Source organism: Ceratotherium simum, chromosome 2 (assembly GCF_057802395.1).
Source record: "Ceratotherium simum simum isolate JZ-2026a chromosome 2, ASM5780239v1, whole genome shotgun sequence".
Lineage (NCBI taxonomy): Eukaryota > Metazoa > Chordata > Mammalia > Perissodactyla > Rhinocerotidae > Ceratotherium > Ceratotherium simum.
Genome location: NC_141901.1, coordinates 19,913,587 through 19,935,185, shown reverse-complemented (window position 1 = coordinate 19,935,185; position 21,599 = coordinate 19,913,587). Strand labels below are relative to the sequence as shown.

Genomic DNA, 21,599 nt, shown 5'->3' with positions numbered 1-21,599 from the left:
AGCTTAAAGATTTACATAAGTTTATCACTAATAACAAAGCTGAAAAGGGAAGTCTAGTAAGCACTGCCTTTTAGACTAAAGCCTCATATGCCAGAATAGAAGCTAATGTCTTCTGAAAAGTAGTACCAAGGCTGTTATCTCTTCCTGGGAAGAGAACTGCCCATCAAGTGCAGATTCCTGCCAGAAGCAGCAGACGTGCTGATGAACACACATCAGCTTCAGCAAGCAACAGTGTAGGATGTACAGCAACATTCGCTGTGTCACTGAAAATATACCAACAGGGTCTACATTTCTGTCAAGGGCATAATCTGACGAAAAATTAAATCTGTGGTGAGACAGTCACACAGAAAAGAAAATAATTAGATTAAGAAAAATAAGAGAAAAAGCTGAAGGCTGATGCCTCCACATTCTCCTAACAGCAACTGAAATAACCTTTTCAGAAAACAGCTAGGCAATTCATCTCCAGAGATACACAAAAACATTCACATTCTTTCACCCAGTAATCCCAGTCCTAGGAAATAATGCTATCAGTAATAACAGGTAACATTTATAGTGTTTACCACTTTATATGAAACCTGGCTTAATTCTAATAACACCTATGAAGTATGGACTAGTATTGCCTTCATTTAATAAATAAGGAAATCGAGCCAAAATATAAATAACTAAATAAACAAACAAGCAAGGAACTTGCTTAAAGGTCTCAGTGTCAGAGGCAAAACTCAAACCCAGGTCTGTCTGACTAAGGTGGCCATGCCCTTAACGACCCCACCAAACATACCATTATTACTATTATCACTACGGTAACAATGCCATCAGCATGAAGACATTCGCTGCAACATCAACACCAGGAAATTCCTCCAATCATTAAAAATAACAATTATTAACACCATATGCAACGGTACTGTAAGGGAAAGTGATGAGAGAGGCCACTAATTTGCATCTGTGCTACAATTACAGCTATATAACAGTTACGTTCTGGCAGGTAACATGGATCCTGAATTGCAATTCTTTGTTGATCTCGAATAAACCCATTTTTACTAGAGAAATAACTAGCTGTCTATTTGCTTAAGGTCAGCAATACATATTTAGGTATATATATACTTTAATGTCTATTAGGGCAAAGCTACTTATTAGCAGACTTTGATAATCTTACTGTGAGTTCTTCAAATAACGTTAAAAAGAGAAAACTATAATAACATAATAAAAAAAAACTTAAGTAGCTAAAGGAGCAAAATCCATTCTCTCCTAGGCAAAACTGATTCTATATTATTGAACAATAAACAGAAAGGAAAACTGACATTAATTCCATACAACAGATACCGTTTTCCAGTACTTTTTATACAGTTTTCCCTCTACCTCTGCTTTTTAACAAAATCTATAAATCTATGGTTCCTAACTTTTCTGAAAGCACACCCTCCTTGAGAATCTGATAAAGGTTAGCAACTCTCACCCAGGGGGACAGTGGGGGGAATACCACACAAAAGAACACACACCAAAATTTCAGAGTATTCATGGACCATTAAGAGATCCCTGGACTGAAGGCCAAGAAGACTTGCTCCACACTGTCTAAAAAAGAATCCCAAATGTTAACAGGAAAACAGAGGCTATCTTCTCTAATTCCTTCTCATTTTTCTTCAGCTGTACTGCACAACAAGCTACTGCCATCAAAGATAATTACAGATTCATTCTTGGAGGGGTAAACTTATGAAGACATACGCACTGCTTGTTAATTACTTTTGTCAGGCCGCCACAATGAATGTTGGACCTCCCTATCATCAACATAAACACAAAGCTAAAAGGAACCTTAGGATCCAACTATAAGGAAATGGGTAAACACACTATGGTACATCTACTTGAAATATTATGCAGACATCAAAAATGTTGCTAAATTGGTTATGGCATAGAAAATATTTATGATATCTAAAGTTAGATTTAAAAATACATATAAATTTAGGTCTACATATAAATTACAGTTAAAACTATGCTTTAAACAAAACAAAAACCAAAAGCTAAAATTTATTTCCAAAAGGAAATACACCAAAATTTAAGAGCAATTAAAATTGAGTATTGAAAGCATGGATGATTTTTTCTTTCTACTTCTTAAATCTTCCAAAATTAAAAAACAGATTTTAAAACATTAATAAAGTGACAACTGAATATTACAATATTTGATAAAAAGACAATTTACTAATTTTTGGATTTTTTTTCCCATTCTTAGCTCTTAACCTACTTTTGAAAGGACTAAGCAACATACTGAACACAGGGATTAAAACTAAAAACAATCCATTTAAGAAATGAATGATAGCTTATTTTCCTGTGAAACTTTTTTTTCTCACTGGCACACTAATATTGTCTTAATTCTCATAAATCAGTTATTCCAACAGATTACCAAAAAGTTTCAGAATAAATTAAATTGGCATTGATAATCATGTTATCTGTATTATACATAACTGTAACGTTGGTTTTTCAAAAGTTATGGAGACTTCTGGGAAAAAAAATATTTCAGGAGACTACACTGATAAGTTATCACTGGTTAACCCAAACTGGTAAATGAGATCTACTCTGGAATATAAACATAACTGACTATAATAATATTAAGACTAGAGAAACTTTATCTTAATATTTTAGACAATACTCAACTATCAGTATTTGAGAGCCTTTAACCACATATTTCCATTACTTTACTAATTCAATGAGGTATGTTTTCTTCACAAACATGCCAATTAAAACTTTTAAGATCAAGAATAAGAGGATAGGGGGGCCAGCCCCATGGCCTAGTGGTTAAGTCCAGCACGCTCCACTTCAGGGGCCCAGGTTTGGTGCCTGGGTGCAGACCTACACCACTCGTCAGCAGCCATGCTATGGTGGCGACCCACAGACAAAATAGAGGCAGACTGGCACAGATAGATGTCAGCTCAGGGCAAATCTTCCTCAGCAAAAGAAAAAAAAAAAAAGAATAAGAGGATAAATTTATTAAAACTTAACAAGAAATGATTTCCAATCTTGCTAAGCATATTTTTAAAAGCAAAGAGATTTCCTGTAATTGATATTATAAAATAACATTTAAATAAAACAAAAGCACAATAGGTAACTTCCAGTCAAAATAGTAATAGCATCTGTTTCCCCTACTCCCTCAGGGCCTTGTCATTTAAACAATCTGCAAAGTGGTAGCATTGTTCCTATTTGTATGAGCAAAGTTAGGGTATTATCTCATGAAATAAGCAAGATCTTTAACCCTGGTGAAAAAAAATTAATGAGGCACGGCAACCTTAGAAGGCAATTCTGTAAAGGGGAGGTAATACTACACTATCTACCAGACTTGGGACAAGTAGGGTTATAGGACATCCACAACTCCTCTCACACCCCATTTTCACCCTAACAACTTTCTTTTAAATATGGAAACTCAAAAACTTGAAAGTAGACACAAAACTATCCCTAAGATCTATGCCATAGGTCAATCAACCTCTCTCTCTTTCTTCACATACACCCCTTTTATTTACAACGCGCTTTGCTGTTTACAAAACTCCTTTTACCTATATTACCTCTTACGTCTTTACAAATAACCTGTAAGGTCAGCGAGAGTGATTTTTTTTTTTTTTTTTTTTTATATAGAAGAGAAAACAGACAGAAAGGCCAAGAATCTTGCTAGTACTGGAACCAGACCTAAAAACCAAGTTTCCTGCCTTCAATTTTGAAGCTTCTCTACTATACACAACACTACCTCTTCTGTAATACAGTGAAGCCTTCTATTAAATATTTGGCTGGATTCCAAGACAGTCGTCCCAGACTGACTTAGACTCTATATAGTAAATAGCGTAAATAGTGAAGGTTTAATGCAATTACTGGCATGGAGGCATACATCTTTCTAAAAGTGAAGAATCAGCTGATTTTAGGTTAAATGAACATAGTGCGTGTATGGTGGGGGAAACAAGTAGAACATTCTTCTAAAAAGAAATCAAAATGAAGTACTGCAGATTTGCACATTTTACCATAGTTAATAGACGAAGTGGTAATCAATACAAGGGAGTAGAAAAAAAAGACAAAGAGTGGACAGTTAAAAAGAACAATGTAAAAAGAAACCACGTTTTTATTTTTAGGAAATAAACTAAAGGACCTTTGTCTTTTCTTTCCCCCCATAAATAACTGAGATTTTATAGCATTAGGCTATAAAATAATAAAAGAGGTAGAAGAGGATTTTAGGTAGCCATCAAATGGAATCCCTGCCAAAATTGCTGGCTCTAGAATACAGCACATTAGAAATCCAAAGTCTTATTTCTAGATCAGCTATTGGTTCTATACAGTTTAAATTAACCAATTATTTTATCACATCTGTAAAATCAAATAACACTCTACCCAACTATTTTCTAATGATCTTGGAAGGAGGAAACAATGTCTGCAAAGGTAATGATCAATATTTTAATTCCCATTATCCATTGCAAAAGTAAATTTCTCAAATATCTTCTATGTGCACAGTGCTAGGCTAAGCTAAAAGTACAGAGAAAGTGATGGTCTTTACAATCTAGTCATGAATAAAGCACAGAGAAATACTTAACTAATAATGATTATGATTACACGTCAAAATTGAGGCTTTCATAGGAGTTGGACTGAACACAGCAGTTAGAGAATAAAGTTGGATTTGATCAAGATACAAAATAAAAATAGTAGTCATTAAGTTTAGTTAGGCAGAGAAGAGGCAAGGAGGCCACTATGTCCTTCGGGTTCCCAAAGCACATCAGTCACCTGTTATTGCATTGAACACACTGTACAGTAGTTTATTTGTCATCTCCACTTAGATTGTAAATTCCTCAAGGACAGAGACTTTGTTCAATTCATTTTTCTATCCCTAATCTCTAGCAGGGGGTCTGGCACATAGAGGATAATCAATAAATGTTTTTTGAACAGGCAAGGTAAGGACAGAGTTCCTTATTTATTGTATTTTAACCTATACGATTTGTGTAGGTCATTTACTCATTGTCTCTCAACTTCAAAACCACCATTCTAGACTCAGATCTATGGTGCTGTGGTTGAGACTGTACAAGTATATTTCACTCTCTTCTTTTTTTTTTTTTTTGTGAGGAAGATCAGCCCTGAGCTAACATCCATGCTAATCCTCCTCTTTTTGCTGAGGAAGACCGGCTCTGGGCTAACATCTATTGCCAATCCTCCTCCTTTTTTTTCCCCAAAGCCCCAGTGGATAGTTGTATGTATGTCATAGTTGCACATCCTTCTAGTTGCCGTATGTGGGACGCAGCCTCAGCATGGCCAGAGAAGCGGTGCGTTGGTGCGCGCCCGGGATCCAAACCCGGGCCGCCAGTAGCGGAGTGCGCACACTTAACCGCTAAGCCACGGGGCCGGCCCTTCACTGACTCTTCTGCCAGGAGGCTTCCAGTTAGGCTTTGCCAATGTAGGTAGTAAATGGAGATTGGAAAGCAAGAAGAAGGATGACGGGACTTTATTCTAGTTCCTGGCAGCAGCAATTAGTTTAGCCTCCAGCTTCTTTCGGTACTCCCAGAACCAGCCTTATCAGCAGCTGAACAACACTGACCTCCTCAAAGGTTCAGAAGCAGGCCAATGGAACCTTTTCTCTGAGCTCTTAGGTTGATACTGTGATGTTCTCTTTTTGCTCTTACACTCATCTAAACCCACTCCTTATATTAAATCTCCTCTGTTGCAGTCCCTATTGAAGTTTCTGTTTTCTCTACTGGACACCAACACATTGTTAAACACAGTAATTCCAACTGCTCTCCTCTGAGATAACCTGCTGCTTCACTGAAGAGGAAAGTAAAGAAAGTCTGGAGTTATTCCTATTGATAAAATCTATTTTATAAATAATAACTCAAAACCCTTTAAATTTGTGTCTGTTAAGTTACAGCATAAAAATCATTTAGCTTTTGTGATTTAAACTATGCAGCTTGGAGAGAAAAAAAAGAGAGGCAAAGAGAAATACTTAAATAGTGCAGGCTCTTCCAAGCACACACAGCCATCTCCTCTTACTAGAGCACATATCCTAGAGAAAAATCTGAGATGGTAGAGCTGATCTGCTGTTCCTCAGTGGTCTCAGTTCCCTCAAGCCTCTCCTAGTGTGAGCATTATGCCATGCTGAATGTGATTCTTACATTTAAAGACTTTTTTTTTTGCTGTTGTTCAACATGGCCCCTAAATGCAAGCTAACTACTTCATCTAGCGTTCAACAAAAGAAACAGCGATCTGTTCCAACACTAAAGCTAAGCTGAACTTACTGGTATGTTGTTCTTCCTTCCTAAGGGATTTTCAAGCATTATTTTTTTTTACTACATGTGATTTTCATTTTACACATTGACTTTAGAATCTAAGCTCTTCATAAAATACAACTCCACTCTACAGCATAGAAACACAAAGAAATCCCCCTTGCAGAAGTGTCCATAATCAACACATCTGTTGAAAACAAATGACCAAAATGCTTTGATATTTTTCATATGGTCTGTTACTTTACTTAATAAGATGCCCTCATCAATTTAATCTGAGGTTAATTTCAAAGATAATTTTTCATTATTGTACTTAATAAACTGATTTTTTAAAATTATGACAAAATGGCAGATATATAGAAACAGCAAACATGTTGTTAATCCATTCTCTAAATGAAATGGGAGAAAGCAAATTCAAGCAATAGAAATCTTTCTTGGAATTTTTAGTAAGGTATATAGCTGCTGACCATCCAACAAGAGGTATCAGTAGGCCCAGACACACTAGTCCACGTCAGCTGCCTAACATCTGTAAGACAAAAGAGAAGGGAAAAGAATTTGAAACTTGAAAGTCAATGGCCAATTCCACTGGAGTTCCTCCACAGAGTATAAAATTGGATAATGGACCACCTACCCCTTAGCATCTATAGTCAGGGACTCATCATCTAGCTCCTGCCTATGGACATACTAACACCAGCATCTACTTAAGTGCCAAGAGTTCCATTACCACAGTCAATATATCCATGTAAAATCAACCAAACTGTACTCCTTACAACAAGAGACACCAGAGGACCCATCTGAAACATTAGGTAGAAAAGGTGAAAGGCTAGAGGGGAATAGACAGGATATCTGGGCCTGCAGGGAATGGACGGGGTAAATGTTTTTGTACCTTTGTACCCAAATTATATGGGGATCTACTCAGTTAAATGCAAATAAACATTCAGTAAGCTACCATGATAACTAAGATTTCAGAGAAATGAAAAAAAAACCCAGGAAATTAAATAACTGGTGTCTGATGACAATGTCTGTCTTCCACATGTGTAATAAACACTAAAAATCAAGTGTAGATCTGTATGAGTGTAGAATGTACATAATCTCACAGTATTTTTCCTTTTTTAAAAACTGTGAACTATGATGCATTGTTCAGTTTCTCCAGATTTAATAAATGAGTTGCTACAAAATTATGAGGTGCTTTAAGTCATACCAGAAATGCTGCTGTAATCTTAATAAAGTGCATTTTAATGTTAACTCACTTTTCTTGCTGGAAGGAATTACGCTTCTTCGCTAATGTATAGAAATGAAACTGTCACTGAAACATCTGGTTATATATTATTCATTAGACATATATCACCTTTACTCCAAAGACTGCATAATATAAATACAAATCATGAATAAATCAGATTAAAGAGAGAGACCTGACACCACACACTGAAAGTCAGTAATAGACAAATGAAATTCCAAAGATGTTTGCTGACCTGCTCTATATTTCTATCCACACAAACCCAGGAGGCTAAACTGTCCGAGAGCTCCACACAGAGAAAAACTCAAAATTCTCAGTATTTTGAATGTCTACATTGTCTACATTATGTTAGTGGTTCTAATGTGAAATTTTTCTATGCAGCACATTTGAGGACCATCAGCATATTTTTCAAATACTCCAACGGACTAGCCTACTCAGGCAGTTTTCCTCCATGAATTCTCCATTTCACTCTCACACCTACTATAATTAACCTCAAATGTGCATTCCACAAGGGTACCTGAAGGAAATAACTCAAATCCTTAGAAAAAGTGAGGGGCCACATTTGCTGTGCTTTCCCTGGAAAATGGAGTCTTATATAACTACCCATTACTTCACTAACAAGCACATTAAATGCACAATCAAGATTTTAAAAGATACCTGTTGATTGTGACAAGTAGAAATTTCAGGGGGAAAAAGGAACAGCCAAGAATCATATTGCTGCCATTTACATTCTTTATAAATCAAAGGATCAAATATTCACTTTAGGAACCAAGATCTAATACCAATCTAAGTTATTAAAATATTCAACAACTATACCCTAATGCAAGTGGGGAAAGTAGATTATCTACCAATTACACTAATTATTCCAGCTGATCATCTTGGAACTACTGAAAGCAGATTTAATACAAATCACTCATACGTTTTAAACATAATTCTCAATTTAAAACACTGAAACCATGTCTCAATTTTTTTTTAACTTTTAAAAGAAATAAAGCATATCACTAAAATACTGAATGCAAACCTATCCTTTTCACAGCAAACACATTTCTTTGCATACCTCAAGGAAACCTGACATTTTCAAAACATTTTACCATGGAAAGGCACACATTCTCTAAAACTTGTGACAGCCATGCAGTAGCTACCGAAAAAGGCTTCAAGGAGATAAGCGTACAATTGCTCTAAGCGGGCAAATAATCGGAAGGAACCTCGAAGTTTCACAGACCAAATTTTTACTAACAGTATCTCTGGGAGCAAGGCTATTTCTGTAGGAGAGAAACGATCCTGACAACGAGGACGAGGGTTCCCCGGCGACAGCGGGCACCAAAGATCTCACCGTAAACGACAGAGTTCAAAACGCGAAGCTTCCATCAGCAACAGACCAAGACACCCCCTCCCCCCACGACTCCTCCGGGGCGACCTCGCGGTTTTAGAAAGCAGCAACAGATACTCCCGAGCAGGCAGGCGGCACTCCAGGAATGCTTTAACCAGGAGGGGTCTCCCCGCAGCCTACAAGGCACCCCGACGCCGAGTAGCGCCACCACCCGCGAACCCCGACTCCAGCACCCCGAGGGCAAAAGGGACTATTTGCACAAAGCGCCCCTACCCCCCCCCCCCCCACGGAGCCCAAAGGAAAACCCCGCATTCCACATCGTTCGCCTCCGGAGAGGGGCCGCGGAGAGGCTGGGGCCCCAGCCCCGGGAGGTGAGGGGGCCGCAGCCTCCGCGCTGAGGCGCGGACAGCGAGGGTTCGCGGCGAAGGAGGAACCCCTGAGCTTCGCCCACTGGCTGCTCCACAAGCCCGACTCACCAGCCCCGCCAAGACCCCCGAAGGAACGGGAACAATGAGCAGCCACCTCCCCCCGCCATCCCCGCCCCGACAGCGGCCGGGGGCGGCGACGCCATCTCCCTTCACACCCCCGCGGACACACACACCCCCACCCCGGTGCCCGGGCTGCCGTCAGCCGCCCGCAGCCGAGCCGCCGCGCGTCCCGGCCCGCCGCTCCTGCGCCCTGCGGCTCACTGCCCGCCCCTCTCACCGGCTCCTGCCCCAGCCCGGGGCTCCTCTGGCCGCGGCCGGAGCGAGACTCGGGTGCAAGTCGCCGCGGCCGCCGGCGCCGCCGCACAATATGGCGAGCCTCGGCTTCCGCAATGGAGCTCGGGAAATACAACAGGGGCCGCTCAACATTCATGAGAGACCGAGGGGAAGCCGGCTCGGCCGGCGCTGCGGGGAGGGCGGGAAGGAACGAGCGAGGGGGCGGAGGCGCGGGACGGGGACGTGCACGGCGCGGGGAGGCCCGCGGCGCGAGGGGAGGGGGCGCCGCCGCGTGCTGGCCGGGAGGGCCCGAGCCGCCGCCCCGCCCCGGGCCGCCCGGCCCCGCCCCCGGCGCCCTCCGCGAGGCCGACGCAGACCCCGGGCGCCGCCGCGGTGACGCCTGTGGCCCCTCGTTCTCGGTGAGCTCTCTTTTGGCATTTTCTCCCCTGCCTCGGCACCGCGTTACGCCTCCCTGGCCGGCAGCTGGGGTGTGGGCTCCGAGCAGTGTGTGACTGCCTCCTGTTCTCACACCCATCCCACCCGGTAGAAAGCCTCATGAGGCGTTCACCTCTAGAACTTCACTTGAACTTCGGCAGCCTGCCACTCTCCTTCAACACACACACTCTTTCCATCCCTGCAGAGTGACCCTACAAGATGTAATTGTTCCAGGGAAAATGACCTTCAATTCTAGAAGTATTTTCTTGGACGACTGTAAGCATTTTGATTGTTCTCATGAGCTCTTAGTATTTACCTTGCTGCTGTTTAATTCCTACCTCCTTGGCCCCTTCCAGTATTATCTGCTGAACTTGAGAGTATAAGAAGTAATAGATTAAATAGATGTAATCATTGCCTAAAATACAACCAATTAATCTACAAAAAATTATATAAAATGCGTATAAATTAAGCTGTAAACTGAAGAAGTAACAAAGAAATGAGAGTTCCCTGACCTCAAGATGTACTAGTGGTGAGATGCCATGTTGTCTTGAAAAGATAGGCACAATACCAGACACTAAATGTGAAGGCACCTGTGGCGTAAAGGAATGGACTGTGCTGGGAACTGGACAAACTAGGTTTATAGCCTCCAAAGTGTCTCTATGTGACCTAAGTAAATTACATAACTCTTCTGGACTTTATTTTCCTCATTTGCAAAATGAGAGGATTGTGTTGAATGATTCTTAGGTCCTCTCCAGGTTTTGAACTCTCTAAAACTCTCTACAAGCAATGCCAAATAAATGGTATGAAATTACATAGGATTTTGGAAAAGGAAAGGATCAGTTCCAGCTGGTGTGTTCAGAGATGATTTCCTGTGGAGTTAGGCTATGAGTAGGATGGACAGAGAGCTTTGGATAGGATGAAAGGAGGAGGACAGGCGTTAAAATATTAAAGACGACGTATGTGTCCTACCTAACAATCCATTAAACAAGAACAAAGCATTATTCTTTTTCAGTGACTTGAAAACTTTCACCTACTGTCTATAGCTTTAAATAAGAAATGACAGTTCTCAAGACTCTACAAGTCGTTCCTCCAATGTGAAAAAAAAAATCAAGATAATCAGGAATGCTTCTACTTCTCTCTTCCTGTAAGGGTCCACTTTCTAGACAGTGCAGTTGCAGAAGCACTTTATTCATGACAACTGCATGTGTAGTTCAATTAATTCAGAACCTTTTGCTCTAGTTAAAATGCTTATGAAAATAATGATGTGTGGTTAGATTAAGAAATTCAATTGGTTTTGAGAAAAGTGATCATTTGTAGAAAGCACAGGAACTTTATGGATGAAAGTTAAATATAGTACTTAAAAAAGATTCACAGGAGAATTAGTGGAAAAATGGAAAACTTATGGGATATCTGGATTAAATGTGATTAAAAAGCTAGACCTCAGGCTAGCATTATGAAAGACAGTACTGACAAATTAATGGAACTCGTATTATCTATTTTATTTCTTACTCAGAAACTTGGCACTGAGAGTACTATGGGCCTTCCCTGACTATATTAATCAGGAAAGTTTATATACTATAACACTAGTGCTATGTTGTGGTATTGTAACAAACATCTCCAAAATCTCCATGCCTTACCACAACAAAAGTTTATTGCTTGCTTATGCTTCATGCTTTATGTGAATCAGACTCACTCTGTTCCAGTCATTCTAGGAACCAGATTGACGGAGGGCCCACCATCTTGTAACTGTATGACCTAGAACACAGCAACTAAGTCTGTGTGACAGAGGAAGACAGTGACCATGAACTTTTCACAGCCTTAGATTGGAAAGGAAACACATCACTGATCACATTTCATGGGCCCAAACTAGTTACATAGCCTTCTCTATCTACAAGGGGACTGAGTCCTTGAACTGAGTCCTTGAACCGAGTTCAGGAGGAGAAGTGGGGGTATTGGTGAACAATACTAATGACAACCACCCTGACCCAACCAGTCAGCTCCTAGATATTGTGAAAAAACTCCAAGAAGTTTTATTCTATAACACTGGCTTTCTTGAGTGGCTTCAAGAAAGTTATGCTTTCAAAAATAAACTCTCAGTGCTTGTTAGGAGCTGACTATCATGTAAATAGAATGGACTTTCCATTTTCTACCTCTTTGTTTTAACTGTAGATTAAATCAATATCAAGTCCACAGTCTATCAATAGTGATTTGACATATCCAGCCTACATTCTTTTTGCTAATTTTTTGACCTGACATAAAGGATACCACCCTGAAAAACATTTTTACTAACACTCTGCCCCCATGTTAGACTTTCTAATTGGAAGTGATAATCATATTTTAGGTAAGAAAACACCAAATTAACACTACATAATACAAGTATCATATTGTAGGTGGATGACTAGACAAACTCTAGTTAAAAAGATTCTTTTCCCTCAAAACTTCAGAAGTAGTCCCCTGTTAATCATACAGTAAATTGAGTAGGCATCTCTGATCACAAAAATCACCTCTTTACTAGCTTTCTGGTGTGGTTCTGCTACAAAATTATTTCAGCTCAACCAACTTTTATTGAACATCTTCTGTGTGTCCATACTTTGCCAAGCACTTGGAATAAAAATAATACTGTGAGTAGAACATAAGTTCCTTAAGAGCAGAAATCTTGTCCACTAGTGTATACCTAGAAACTAGCACAATGCTTGGCACATATAGTAGACACTCAATAAATACATGTTAAGAGAATGAAAGACTGGGAAACTTTGATCCCAGTGTGTATATGAAATAGAATAGTACCTATGAGCTTGATTTGCCTCACTTTTATCACTTAAGAGCAGAAATTTCTATCAAGATTGCATTTAGTCCTCCCAGAGGCTTTCTCTATTTAGGTGGTGTCTTAAATGGAAATTCACACCTGCCTATCCTATACCCGCCACATAGATTTCCTTTCAGCTATGCTTCAAATATCTAGTTGTTATCTACTCATCTGAAGTGAAGATTGTAGGCCACCAATAGCCTGTTAATAATGAGCTATGTGTGTATCACAGTTTATAGAGCACTTTTATATCCATTATTTCATTGAATCTTCAGAACAATCCTCCAAGGTATTACTCCTACTTTACAGACAAGGGAAATGTGTGATTAACTAACTCTCCCAAACGTTGAGCTCGTAAGTGGCAGAGCTGAGGCTCAAACCTAGGTCATCTGACTCCAAGTCCAGGATACTTTCCATTATACCACACATGCCTTCCCACTCTGTGCTGTATACACAGCACAGCATTTTTCTTCTTTCTAATGGGTGAGCAGTGTATGAGACAGATGTCTCCAGAGCTTCCTGCCAGTACTAGTATCTACTCCAATCCTCAGTGTGGTCTATTTTCAAGAAGCTAGAGATGATGCTAAATATAATAGTATATGAACCTGATCCATTGACAGAAAACCAGGAGGTTTTTTGTTTTCTTAGAAAACTTGCTTTAAGAAAACAAAACATAATTAAAACTAAAAGGTAGGGCCGGCCCCGTGGCTTAGTGGTTAAGTGCGCGCGCTCCACTGCTGGCGGCCCTGGTTCGGATCCCGGGCACACACCGACGTACCGCTTCTCCGGCCATGCTGAGGCCGCGTCCCACATGCAGCAACTAGAAGGATGTGCAGCTATGACATACCACTATCTACTGGAGCTTTGGGGGGAAAATAAATAAATAAATAAAATCTTTAAAACTAAAAGGTAGGTTAGAAGACTGGAATAGCTTGAGATTTAATCACTATATATATATACTATTGTCAAAATATATCTTCTACCAAATCTTTTTTTGCCATCTTTTAGATGTGTTGTGCTTTCATTGAAAGGGTCAAATTAAGTGGGGATGTTGTAGAAAGGCCTAAAGAGAGCTATAATTCAAGGTGGCTTCAGGATGCAGGCAACTCAAGATTTACAACCTCTTCAGCTGAAAAAATATAGCTCTAGCCACAAGCTTTAGTGAAGTTTTATTTGTGTTTAAGCATAGTGCATTTTTTTTTGTGATACTTCCTTTAGTGTTTTAGTTCATTGTTCCTTTTTATATTCCCAAGACAACCAAAATAATTGTTGCTACTCTTAACTGTCCAACTTAAAGGAGTTAAACAGATTAAATGAGATGGGCTAGTTAGACTTTTGGGGAGAACTAAACAATATTTCTATTTCCCTCGTATGGAGACTTGGAATGGTATTTTATATGTCCCAGATGTGGCCACATTCTGCCTAACATCTGTTAGTGCATTTTATTGAAATAATGAACTGGCATGTGTTTGAAAAGTCAAAAGAATGAATAAAAGTTTTCATTCTGATGTAGCACAAATAGCCAACTGTTTCTTTGTACTTAATAACGGAGTGCATAAATGGGAGATATTATTGTGATATACAACTTCAAATATAAAGTAAGATTTCATAATTACTGACTTTAGTTTTCTAATATGAAGAAAGTTTATTCCATTCAAACAAACTTTGTAAGTTTTTTTCCTTTCAAAATGTTTACTGCAAGAGATGAGATTTGTGCCTTGGCAATGATCTAGGAACACCAAGAATCATCCTGGAAACTAACATGGAATAGATAATTAAGATCAAAATTCAGAACTAAAATGGAAATTTCTCTGGAAAAGAAGTTTGGAAGATCCCCGTGGGAAAATACAGATGAAGAGTGCACAATATTTAAATCAAGTTAGAACTCACTCAAACTGCCTTTGTGGACATTTTAGTTTTTCCCACTTAAAACAAGCGTGGTGCTAGAATAGTTTTTGTGGGGTAAGAGAGTGGAGGGTAAAGACATCTCTTATCTAACACATTTCTTGGAAATGTTTTTTGGTAAAGAATTTAAAAGAACTGCCAAATCCCACCCATACAAAGCAAATTTTTATTTTATTTTAGACTACATCAAGATCAGGAAACCCCTGCAGTATCCATCTGCTGAGTCATTAGCATTTTATACTCCACAAAAGCAAACCATTTAGATATACATTGAATAACATACTCAAGTAGGTTATAATTCAGATAAATCTGAAAACCATTCTGGTCAACCAAGAATACTGAGGTTTTATGTATTATATCCAGGAAGAGTTATTTTATAAGGATTTTAGTCTGTAGAAAATTTTTATCATTTTGTAAATAAACATATTTCATAGATCATGCTTGTAAGATCAGAATTGACTGTGGTTCCTTAAGAGTAATGAAGTCTGCTACATATAGAGTAAGATGGGATAAAGGTAGCTGCAACTGAACCTTCTTATCATAGTATCCTGTTAGGGATATATGGGTAGCCTAACTCACCTTATTGTGTCCCTCTCCAACACTCACTCTTCCTCTGATCTAATTAGTTCTTGTTCTAGAACAGTATTGATTTTCATAGTTAGTGGATTTCCAATTCCTTCACTTCTTGCCATTTACACATTCTTAGCCTCCAGTCTTCACTCTTGGACCCCATCACATTAGCTGCCCTGATTTGACCCTTTCCTAAAATTTGAAAGACTATTATGGGCCTGACCTCAACACAGCTGTCCCTTCTTCCACATGATCCAGTTCTTAGCTATTTGCCAACCTATTCATTTCCTGACTTGGCTCTTGAATTAGGCTTGGCCATATTCTCATCTCAGCCTTTAGCTTGGGGCTTGACTCATAGTGAATGCAAAATGCATTACAAAAAGATGTCACAAACATAACCCGTAGACACCATACCATTTATGGTATAGAAAAAGAACCATCTCTATCAACAAATGCAGAAAATATAGAGCTCTTTAGTGGAAAAGAACAGAGAAGCAATGAGGTTATTGTCTTGGGTATTGAATACTCCAGGAATGATCTTGGGTCAGGCGAACCCAAGTTAGGAATGTCATGGGATATTGTTGCAGCTACCCAAAGAAAAATAATGACCAACAGGAAAGTTTGTTATTGGTAGACTTTCAAGTAGAAATGTATTTAGATGTTGATTTTAAAGAGTCCTGTCAAAACACACTACCATTTCATACCAAGAGTAAAAATTAAAAATGCTATACATTAATCCTAATATTCCAATTGGAACTTGAAATTTGACTAGTTCTCAAACCACATTTAGCATCTGTCTCTCTCCCGCATTCACTTGCTTAGATTAGTAGTGTGCAAGTACATCCCCCCTCCCACTAGAGTGAGAGTTGCATGAGGACACCACGTCCTTATTCATTTTTCAACACAAGTTATGATTCATCTTTATATGGGCAGCACTTGACACAATGTAATATATGTGTATTAAATATATATATATTTCTGTATGTATGTATATATATATGCCTTACTCCTGAGAGACATTTGGTATGCCAAGTAATGATAATAATTACAATTTTTTAAAAGCAGTCACTAAAAATACTGGCTTTATATATTTTATAATAGTGTCTAGTTTAATCAGTACAATAACATTTAGAAAATGCGAATTTGAGTAGATATAATTTTCTACCTACCATGTTCATGCAATTGTAGTACTCATTGTTGGTCCATGTTTATGAACACAGATATCACACACGTTGTTGTGCATGAAAAATGACACAACCTCTTAAGAGGGCAATTTGTGTTTGTAAAAACCTGACTATAATCCACTTTTTGGCTAACTAAATGTTGGTATATTTATACAGTACTACATCATATAGCTGTTAAAAAGAATGAGATAGAGCTACCAGTACTGATGTAGAAAGATGTCAAAGATATATTATCAAGTAAAAAATCAACTTTCTCAGCAATATGTGCCATATATTCCATTTCTGTAATACAAAAACATTCAAAAGAATATACACTAAACTATTAAGAGGGATTATATTTAAGGAAAGGAGGACTGAGAACTTTCAGTTTCTAAATTATTTCTTAATTTCTGTATTGTTTGAATGTTTCACAATGGAATAAAACATTGTGTTTTATCATAAAAGCAGTAAAGGTACAATTACATATAAAAAGTAAACTTATCTAATAAAAATGAGTGAAAATTTCAGCATATATCTACCTGTTATTAACTGAAGGACTGATGTAAAGAAAACAGCTGTTCTAGGTCAGGCATCATCAGCCAAAATAAATAGAAAAGCTAGAACTTGGAAATTCTTTACTCAGTTTCTATAGATTTAGTTTTGTAGTGGCCTTGAAACTCAGGGATTCAAATGGCTTATTACTAGACTTCAATCTCCATTTCCCTAATCATTCCTAACCCTACCTAGTAAGAATTTAGGCTAAACAACGACCAACCAACGATTATGGATTCCTCAAATAGCAACCCTATAAGAGAGTTCTAGGACCTTTATAGTTACGTTGGGATACTATTCTCCTCCTACTAATTTATATCCCACAGTCTCTAAGGGAAATTTCAGGTGGTGTTTGCTAATTAGACTCCTTAGTACTCCCTCAAGGAATTCCTACTGATTTCGCATGTGATTGCTGGAAGTAAGCACAATTTGTAGGTTGAGAATCAAATATTGGAATTTTTCATCTTACATACCTCTATCTCAGGGAATTTTTATTTTCCAGACTCTTTGAGATCACCATATGGTAAAAAGCTGAGGCAATATATTAGGCTGGGTTCAGGAGACTTGACCTCCTTGCAAATGTGGCTCAAATACCTGAGGGGTCACAGTGAGAGCACTAGCTACTCGAGTCTGGGTAGAGGAGTGGTGGGGTTGTGCAGAGATAGAGGGACTCAGGGACTGGCTGAAAAGGACAGGTTGTTTGTCCAAAGTGGACAAATGCCCAGAGCTGGAGCAAGAATACAATAACACAGGCGAGGAGGAAGTCCAGGGCAGCAAGGGTCAGGACAAGTTTAAGGCAGTGCAAGGCAGCCACTTGAAAGCTGAATGAGTGGTCTGAAGCCAAGAACATCAAGAGTAACTCTCTCTCTTTCTCCCCTAGTGGAGAGGATGACAAGAGAGATGAAGAATAAGGGCGAGGTACAACATGGCTGATGTGAGCTAAGGCTGGCAAAGGGACACCCCTGACCTCAACTCTAGGTCCTAAAGTTGCAAGTGGGCCAAATCTGAAGACACATGCAAAACAGAGAATTATTGAGTGAGGGTCATGAGAAGCAGAGGGTCAGTTAGGATAACTAGAGGTATGGATCCAAATAGCACAAATTGGAAAATCTCCTGAGACAGATGGAAGGAATCAGAGAGTGAGATGAAAAGAGCCAGGGACAATGAGAGCTGAACATAAGATGATTGGCTTTCTCTTGGTTCTCCTAGTTTCTCTGACCCTCTCCAGCTCAGTCTCTTTTGTGGCTTCTCATCATCACCCGAAACTTTTAAGTTTTGGAATGACCCAGGGTTTAGTCTTAGGACCTTTTTTCCTCTTGATTTATGTCCTCTCCCTGTGTGATCCTATTCAGTCACATGGCTCTAAGTACTACCCATATGTTGACAACTCCTAATTTTTCCCAAACGTATGGTCCTCTATAAGTTTCTGGAAACTTAAGGACCTCTCCAAACTTATGTTCAACACTCTATTCAGCCCCTCCACTTGGATGTCTAATAGTTATCTTAAACATAAAATGCCTAAACTGGACCTCCTCTTTGAAACGTAAAAGAGAACAATATATGATTGTTAACTGTTCTTTTATTTGTGGCTTTAATATCTATATTGCTTTACTAGACCTGAGGGAATTAAAATAAATTATTCTTTATAATTACTTAAAACTACATAAATAACTCAAATGTAAAATTAATGTTTTAAGTGTATTTGCATACATGTTCATTTATACATTCTCTTAGCAAGAGTCTACAATTAATCAGACTCAGTAATTCAAAGAGACATAAGACAGTGACCCTATTCTCAAAGAACCCAGCATCTAGTAGGGGAGACGGCATCTAGTAGGGGAGACAGACACATACCAAATGTGGTGAGGTTGATAAGAGAAAGGCAATAGGAATAACTCTCCCTTGAGGCTCATTATTAATTACACACTATGGAACAGCGTCTCTCATAGGGCTCCAGTCTTGGCAATTTTACCTTTAATCTTGGGAATTAGAAGAGTTGTAGGTAAATTGACAACTATGCTAATAGCCAACAACCTCATAAACTCTGTATGTGTCAGGTACCGTGCTAAGTATTTTACAAGTATCATTTCGTTTAATCTTTACAACAATACTATGAGGAAGTTACCACCATTATTATCATTTTATGGATTAGAAAATAGAGATTTAAAGAATTTCAATACTTGCCTAAGTCATCTCAAGAGATAGAGTGGACAAATCCATATCCTTAACCACTATTCTAAACTGCCTTCTCACAATTGGTAGCCTTGCTTTAGCTAATAAAAATAGTGCTAGGGTTTTTGAATAGTTGTACTAAAATAAAAAAATAAATGTATGAATAATCCAAATAGTGAATATCCATTGTACTTTTGTAATAATCTCCAATTACTAAACATAATTGGATAAAAAGGACAATAGCACAAGAAGCTGTGAAATGGTGGGTTCAGCTTTTCAAAGCTCATAAAGACACAGCAGCAGGAAGGATTGGTCATTTCAAGTTTCCTACTGATTGCCTTTGGAGAAAAGCTCTTAGTTCTAAAGTACATTCTGTATTTTGGGTCTTTGCTTATGACTATAACATAGATAAGCGAAGATGGAAAAATCATCAGACTTGCAAAGACTAAGAGAATAGAAGCCAAAGCCTATAGGAATATAGACTTCCAAATTTATTATCTGTTATGCATTGATTTATCACATATGGCGGGAATTTAAACCAGATGTATGCTTAATGGAGGAGGCCATCCCATGACAGACAGGGGAAAGGAATGTGACCTCAGCTTGAAAGTAGAGAATCAGAACTTGTAGGTGGTTCAGAAGTTTCCTTTTATACCAGTTATATAATAGAGTAAAAGTTCTCCAGTCATCTTTTCAAATCAACTGGGACTTCATTTCTTAATCTGGAAGTTGTTGAAACTTCTGGCTTTTGAAATGCAATTATTTTCATTTTGAGAAAGACCTAAGATTTTCTGAGTAACTTTTACTTAATCTAAAGCAAAACATTCTTGAAAAATACAGCTCTGATATGTAAATATTAACATTTACACATCCCCATTTGCTCCATACTCTTCTGGGATTTAGACATCACATTTTTTTTTTTAATTTTTAGTTTTTTTTGTGTGAGGAAGATCAGCCCTGAGCTAACATCTGATGCCAGTCGACCTCTTTTTTCTGAGGAAGACTGGCCCTGAGCTAACATCCGTGCCCATCTTCATCTACTTTACATGGGATGCCGCCACAGCATGGCTCAACAAGCAGTGCGTCAGTGCGCGCCCAGGATTCAAACCAGTGAACCCTGGGCCGCTGCAGTGGAGCGTTCACACTTAACCGCTTGCGCCACCAGGCCGGCCCTTAGACATCACATTTTAATAGCTAGAATTCAATAACACATCTTCATCTGCCATCTGCTTTTTTTTACTGAAGCTTTAAAAAAATCTATTCTTTCAAGTCACATTTAAGTATTGAAAGTGATTTCATTTTAAGGATGTACATCTAACAAAAAAAAGATTTTTTTCCACATTAGCCTAACATGAGTTATCTATCTATAGTTAAATAATCGTTTTATTTTTTTAAAAACTTTAAAATTATTAGTAGAGAAAATATTTCTCATAATAAATGCTTTAGTTTGGAAACAGTCTTGGAACAAAAAATACACAATATGGAATAACTTTGCAGCCATTCCTCTGTTTTTGAGGGAAAATTATCTTGAAAATTATTAATTGAGCAAAGATGTCTTTCTCAAAAGTACTTGTGATTTAGTTTTCAGTTTATTTTTACAATACATTTATGTAATAAGATAATTTTTTAAAGTAATTAGTCACATTAGACAGCTTCTATCACAAGAGAATAACCCAAGACAATTGATTATACTCTGGAGACACACATACATACATGTATATTGATTGCCAAAGAGAGTTAATATGCTCACAGCTAGAGTGATCATTGACAGCCTAAGAAAAGCTCAGAAGGAAGGTCTGTCTCTTTATATGGAGTTATCAGTAGGAAACTAAACACATGCCTAAAAGGAGCTACCTGAATGTCTCATTGTATGTCTATAAACTGCCAAAACAATTGGTTCATTTGTTTGACTTTCCTCAAATATGTATTGAGCACTCACTGTGTTCCGGACACTTTTCTAGGCATTAGAGGGAAAAAATGAAAAAGATGTGTAAATGCTACGTCTTGCTTAACCAGCTTAAGGTAATTATATCGTCATATTTCTGTCTTATGGAGGTAAAATTTACTTGCAGTGAAATGCAGAGATATAAAGTGTACAATTGGATGAGTTTTAACAAATGTATATACTCATGTAACCAACACCCCAATCAAGGTATAAGACACTTAGATCATCCCTAGAAAGTTCCTTCATGTCCTCCTTCAGTCAGTGGGTTAGTATGTCTGCTTGTGAAGTCAAGTAAGTGGAATTACACAATATGTATTGTTTAGTATCTGGTTCTTTTACTCTGTGCAATGTTTTAGAGATTCATCCATATTGTTGTATTAGTAGTTCATTCCACTTTATTAGTGAGGAATATTCTTTTGTATAAGTATACAACATTTTAAAAAAGTCCATAATCCTGTTGATGGATGTTTGTATTTGCTTCCAGTTTTTGGCGGTTAGGAATAAAGCTGCTGTTGACATTCTTGGCCAAGTTTTTGTCAATGTATATTTTCATTCTCTT

General features: G+C 38.3%; 1 protein-coding gene across 2 annotated transcripts in view; it reads right to left on the bottom strand.

Annotated features, from left to right (window-relative positions):
- The window catches only part of RNF2 (ring finger protein 2), a 46,965-nt gene extending 37,248 nt beyond the window's left edge, over nucleotides 1-9,717 (bottom strand). Inside the window, exons 1-2 of one of the 2 annotated variants that reach the window (XM_087438883.1) lie at nucleotides 9,497-9,717; nucleotides 6,692-6,750 (exon numbers count right to left, since the gene is read on the bottom strand). The gene's annotated coding sequence lies outside the window, so the exon portion shown is untranslated. The remainder of the gene's footprint in view (nucleotides 1-6,691; nucleotides 6,751-9,496) is intronic. The other variant, XM_004424928.3, reaches the window with a different exon arrangement.
- Between the last annotated feature and the right edge of the window lie 11,882 nt (nucleotides 9,718-21,599).